This window comes from Cricetulus griseus, chromosome 6 (genome assembly GCF_003668045.3).
Source record: "Cricetulus griseus strain 17A/GY chromosome 6, alternate assembly CriGri-PICRH-1.0, whole genome shotgun sequence".
NCBI lineage: Eukaryota > Metazoa > Chordata > Mammalia > Rodentia > Cricetidae > Cricetulus > Cricetulus griseus.
In genome coordinates, this window is record NC_048599.1 from 5,010,234 (window position 1) to 5,016,277 (window position 6,044).

The following is a 6,044-nucleotide window of genomic DNA, read 5'->3' on the forward strand; positions in this document are numbered from 1 at the left end:
CCCACCGGCAAGCCCGGGTGACAGATCTGCATCTGCAGCGCGGATTCCTGGGGTGCAGCCTTGACCCCAGCTTTGGGGCTGGCTGCATTGGGAACACCTTGGTCACACTTGGGGTTCGGGCGAGGCCAGGCATTGGAGCCCCGGATGCCTTTCCTCTTAAGGGTGCATGTTTGTGTGCAAGTAAGCATTCGTGTGGAAATGTTCGTGCGTTGCTGTGCAACTAAGCACTCGTGTAAAAAGTATCTTTGGGGTACATAACACAATGAAGGCATGAAAGAAGAATCCAGGCCCCGGGGAGCAGCGGTGAGCGCTGATGTGAGGACCGGCTTCCACTGCCGAGCTCGGTGTGGACCCAAGCACCCCCTCCCCGCACAGCTGCTGCCATCGATCAGCAGGGACTGTTCCGGGGATGACAACAAACAGCCCAGACCCCGCTGGAGGCCGTAGGGCCCTGCACTCGGCGGCTCCAAAGCCACAGGCCCCGGATTCATCTCGTGGAGAGAAAAGCCAGGAGCCCAGCGTAGACCCCGAGAGAGCTCTGTGCAATGAAGGAAGAGTTCCCTTGCCAACCAGCAGCTGACACCTCCAGAGAGAGCCGACCCCAGTCACGTGGCAGAGCCCCCTCCTCCTTCTCCTCTGGCGTTTACAAACAACCGCCCAGTCCGCTCAGGAAGGGACATTGAATTAGAGCTGTGGGCCTATTCTCTCCTCCATTCTCCAGAGCACACATACCCCACCCCCCTTGCAGAGCAGGGCCTTGTTTACTTCTGACTAGAACCTGATCTTCCTCCTACGCTGGACGGCTGTGTTTTAGTCATCTTTGTACCCACTGGCATCTCATCTGGCTTGTAACAAGCTCTGAATAAATGGTTTTTAAATACTTGCACGAATATTGGAGACCTGAAATTAAGTTCCCAAATGGTCTGACCTCAATCCAGCGTCTCTAAAGCTTTTAGAGCCTTCTTTTAGCGTATGTATTTTAAATATATGTATTTGTCCAGTTTTAATAATTTTTTTGCAATCCCTGCCCTGCCCACCTCTCACGGGTTATTGTGAAGATCAAATACAAGCACCTTGTAAACTGTCAGATCCCGGACAAATAATATATAGAATGGTAATTTATTCATTTTCTGCATCCAGGAAGCTTAGCAGAGAAATTCCTGGCGTTGTGCTTCAGCCCATGGTGACGACCCTTCCTGGTGAATCTGAAATATTTATTGTAGGACATTTAGAAAACCAACCAAGCTTGCATCTCTTTGAGAGAGATGAACAGTGTTCGCACATATGAATAATAGAACAAGAAGTCTCTTATTCTCCAAACAGGCACCTCAAGCAACTCCGGAGCCCAGCAACAAGGAGATGGAAGAATACAGGCGCAGAGTACAGGAGCCAGAAGGCAGCCTGGAGCAGCTAAGCTCTGGCCTCATGGAGGTGCCGGGTTCTGGGCAGGAACTGGTGTTGAGAGTTGGGGAGAAGGCCTGTCTCTCTGCCTGACTGTGGTCATGTCCCTGTAGGTTCTGTCTAGCATTACAGAGGAGCAAGAACGTGTGTGTGTGTGTGTGTGTGTGTGTGTGTGTGTGTGTGTGTGTGTGTGTGTGTGTGTGTGTGTGTGTGTGAAATCATTATGTTCCAAAGTTCTTAGCTGCTCTATTTTTCTGTCAAGTAGCTTCAGATTTTTTTTTATGTGTTACCCTGAAACTGAAATCTACGTTGATGGTTTCTATTTTAAAAGCTTTCACTGTGGCTCATTCTTGGCCTGGGGAAGGAGTCCGCAGTCCCCCCCCCCAAGCTTCCAGAGCATTGCTGTCCTGTTTCTTGTGCTTCAGACCCACTCTCTAATGTTTTGCCAATGGGTCCACGAAATCCCTTTTGGGAACAAGTGTTCCATTGTCTCCTGGTCACCCTAATCAGTGCGGAAGGGGGCCATAAACATGGACTTTCATTGTGAAGGCAGGCTGGCAGCAAGAGCAGGCTAGTGGCTTGACAAGATGGGTTTGCAGCACTGTGAGACTCACACAGCCATTAGGGAAGAAATTTAAAGGAGATGTGGCTGGGAAAGACCTTAATCCTCAACACAGTGAGCATGATGGGATCTGTTCCTGCAGCAGTCCGGCCATCTGAAAGCACTGGTTGGGTTTGTGCTCCCAAAGAGGAAGGCATAGTTGTGGGAACTGAACATTGTCCAAGCACATGTTGTAGATTCTTGTTTAATGGTTTGGGAACCCAGATGTGATTGTAATGTTCCCTCATAGGAAGGGAGTTTAGCTGGTCCCGATGGACACCACTGAGTTTTGACCTTCTAAAAGGCAGGTGGCCATTCTCTCACCCAGATGAGCAGCAAACATCCCTTAGCCCACAGAGCGGCTCGCTTGCACAGATCTCATCAGGCAGGCAGACACAGGAAACAGCAGCTTTGTATTCTATCCACCTAAATTGTTGCTCACAATCTCAAGGGTTTCTGACCCCAGTAAGCTTCCCAGCTCTGCCTTCAGCTCTCATGTTCATTGCAAAGCAGAGAATGGCAAGAGACATCGGTTTTGTTTCATGCAGACTTCATTAGCTTTTTCTCCTAGACAATTCAATTCTATAAGCGTTTCCCAAATCCTACTGGTGGCAGGGGCTAGCTGTTGGTCAAAGGGGTCAAAGAGACCCAAAGTCTGCCCCCCCAAAGGAATTCACCTCTCCAGGTGCCCAAAGCCTAACTCTCATTTCCAACAGCCCCATTACAACCACATGTCTCTTTTCCTTCATCTATCCTCTGTAGTGCAGCCGCTGTGACCTTTCCAGAGCGCAAATCTGATCATGTCACTGCCTGATGGAGGCCCCGAGACAGCTCCCTCTGGCCACAGCAGCAGCCGTCTTCAACCGTCTGCATAAAGCAGGTGTTCTCTCAGCTGGGCTATCACTAATATTAAGTAATGACAGTCCCCTCTTGGTTGGCAGAAAAAATTAAGCTAATGGATGGACTAGTCTCCATCTTAAGTATTTTCTCTCCTCATTTTCTCTTAAAGCACCGGTCTCTGCTATCATGTGGCTGTATTAGAATATAGTGTGGGAGTTGATTTGATTTATCCCAGGAGGGTTCATTTCATCACTGTCCCCCCCCCACGGTCCCATCTTTCCTGGTGTTGGGCTTGCAGGGCCTCCATTCTGTCCCTCAGCAGAGAACCTCTGGGATGGAGGGCCAGCATCCACAGCCGTTTCTAACTGACTCCACAGTGTAAGCTGTTCCCCACTCTAGGGCTTCAGTAAAGAGCTTTCTCTGCAAGGGTGGGCTCTTCCCATTCTGCTTGGGAAATGCTTCCTTCCCGATTTAGCACCCCCTACAGTCTGGTGCAATAAATATTTGTGGGCTGGATGGAAAGGTAGGTGGATAGGCTGTTGGAAAGATGAGATGGAATACCACAAAACTCTATAAGGACAAGATACCCAGTGGGTAATGTGAACAGAGAGGATTGAAGTCCTCAGTCTGTAGACAGTATGGTTCTTCACCCACACTGGTGTCTTCATTGCCCAGGCTGCCTGAGCACTTGGAATCCCTTTTCTGGATCTTTCTAGAAATGTCTTCTTTGCACAACCCGGTTCCACTTGATATAAAGCCACTCTTTACTATGTCCATGCTGTGAGGAGTGGACTCTTCCCCCCTCAGAACCCACATTTGGTCAACCTCAGAACTCACATACTATTTAACATCCTGGCTTTTCGTCTTCATGGCCAAGCAAGGGGCCTCTTTGGAACAGCACACAGCAGAAAAGCATATCTGCATTTCTGTTGCTGGGATGATGCTAACACATGTGGCCTCAAATAAATCAGCTCCCATCATAACCATCGCCCTTGGCAGGAGCATGAAGTTGCTGTGCCAAGCCAGTCCGCATCAGCGTGACTCACTCCTTGCAATATAAAGGAAATCATTGTGTTTTCACAGTGACAGGTATTGAGATGCAGCCAGCTTGTCAATTTCTAGTTTGGGTTTTTGTTGTTGTTGTTGTTGTTGTTGTTATAACCACTGACTTGCTCTGGTAATTTGGTGTGCAAGTGCAGAGCTAGATGCTAGTCTTCTCCCTGGTGCTCCTTCATCACCAGAAGCTTCTCATTAGCTATGTAGCCACTCGAGGGGCAGCACTCCTTTGGTTGCAAACGACAGAGCTCAAATCAAACTGGCTTAAGTTTAAAAGCCAGTTCAGTTGGCTCAAGTACATAAAATCCCTAGGCACAGCAGCAGCTGCAGGCTGGACAGTGTGTACTCTTTCTTCTGCTGTTGCTTTTCCTTCACTGGCCAGCCTCCCCAAGAGGTGACAAATTGGTATCTAGAAAGCTCCATACTGGTGTCCTATAATATCACAACCCCAGCAGGAAGCAGGACACTTGTGTTTGCAATGGTTTTAGCAAAAGTCTTACAGTTGACTCTCATTTACAGGTCTGTGGTCCTAAACTGGTTAGAGATAATGATCACACCCCTGGGTCAGTCTTATGACTTCTTGACATAGGAACGTAAAGGGGCTAGGGCTAGACCCCATAGACCCCGCCAACTAGTGTGTGAGAACCAAGAAATGGGTGTTTTGTGTTCAGGTGCAATAGATTGCTGTCTCTAGTCAGTTTCCTATCCACCATGTGATCTACACATTGCCATCTGTTTCTCCCAGAACTCATTACTGATTCTCCTTCATTTTTCAGAGTAGTTCTCTGGACCAACCCCATGTTTTATCCCATTACCTTTTACCTACTTTTATTTCAGGAGTCACTTGCCCCTGGACCATCTTCATAAACTCAACCACCACCCTTTACCTTCCCTCTGTTGCCAACTTCCAGCTGCATAGGGCTTCTGGAACGTTCTGCAGGTACAGCATGAGGGTCTGGCTTCTCTCTTGAATGCATACTCTGTCCTCAATTCCTGATCTGAAGCAGTGACTGGCCCCTTGATGCCCTTGCCAGCCTCACTTCTCTTTGGTTCTGGAAACAGCTGGCATACCATCCATGACCAGTGTTCAAAGCTACTGAGTCTCAATGACCAAGCTCCTGTCTGCCCTCCAGTCCCTCCACACAGCCTCTGTCCTGATCCTGTCCTCTTTAGCCTTGAAGGTTGCAGCAATGACTAATCTAGCTGGACCCCATGGCTCTAGCATCTCCTTTCTAGAAAGATCACTCTGTCCACATGTCTCTGCTGATGAGGCTTGTCTTCCTCCTGTCGGTAGAGGAAGTGGATTCAGACTGTCTTAATCAGCCAGAAGTGTCTCAGTGGGGGTCCCCACCACACCCACTTCCAACCTCTTCGCACTCTGCTTGCTGTTTCTGTCCATTTTAGGGCTGATCTCTTCTCTTGCGAATGCCTGCCTCCACGCTATCCTCTTCTGCAAAATTTCCATTTATTTTTCAAGATCCAACTCTGGCATCAGCAAGGAAATGCTTCCCTCCTTCATGCCCACCCCAGCTGGGACTTCAGCCACTTCTCTGAGCACAAACACTGTGGTCACTCATGGCTAACAGAACATGCTGGCCCATCTTGTATTGGTGTGCTTTTGTGTTGTCTTCCTCCACCAGATGGGTAAGGAGTAGGAGATAGCCCCTGCTTGACTTGCCCCTGAGCTGCGCTTCCTCTGGGGAGTGAGCAGTGAGTCCTCTCAGGGCCTGTCAGCAGGCAGCATCTCTAAGCCACAGGCAACTGTGTGTTAATGAGACGGAAGTATGGACCCAGGTGGTGATTTTATGTCTTCAACTGGCACATCTCCTCCTCCAGAGTGGCTGACTCATCCATAGCCGGCAGTCTAAATCAATGTTCACCTCTGGGTTGTCTGAAATAAACACATATCACTGGCTCCATCTTTCTCTCTTCCCTTTTCATGCTCAGTTCTCAACCCAGTTCAGGGTTTCCTTTGGCATATCAGTTGTGGCATCACCGCATTACCAGGGTGGGTGGAGAACCCACTGCGTGCCTTTTATGGAAATGAAGGCAATGGAGCAGGACTCATACCGAAATATGTCTGAAATATATCTAGACTCCAGGTTCAGAGTGAAGCTCATCTCATCCACTCTGGGTACCTGTTTCT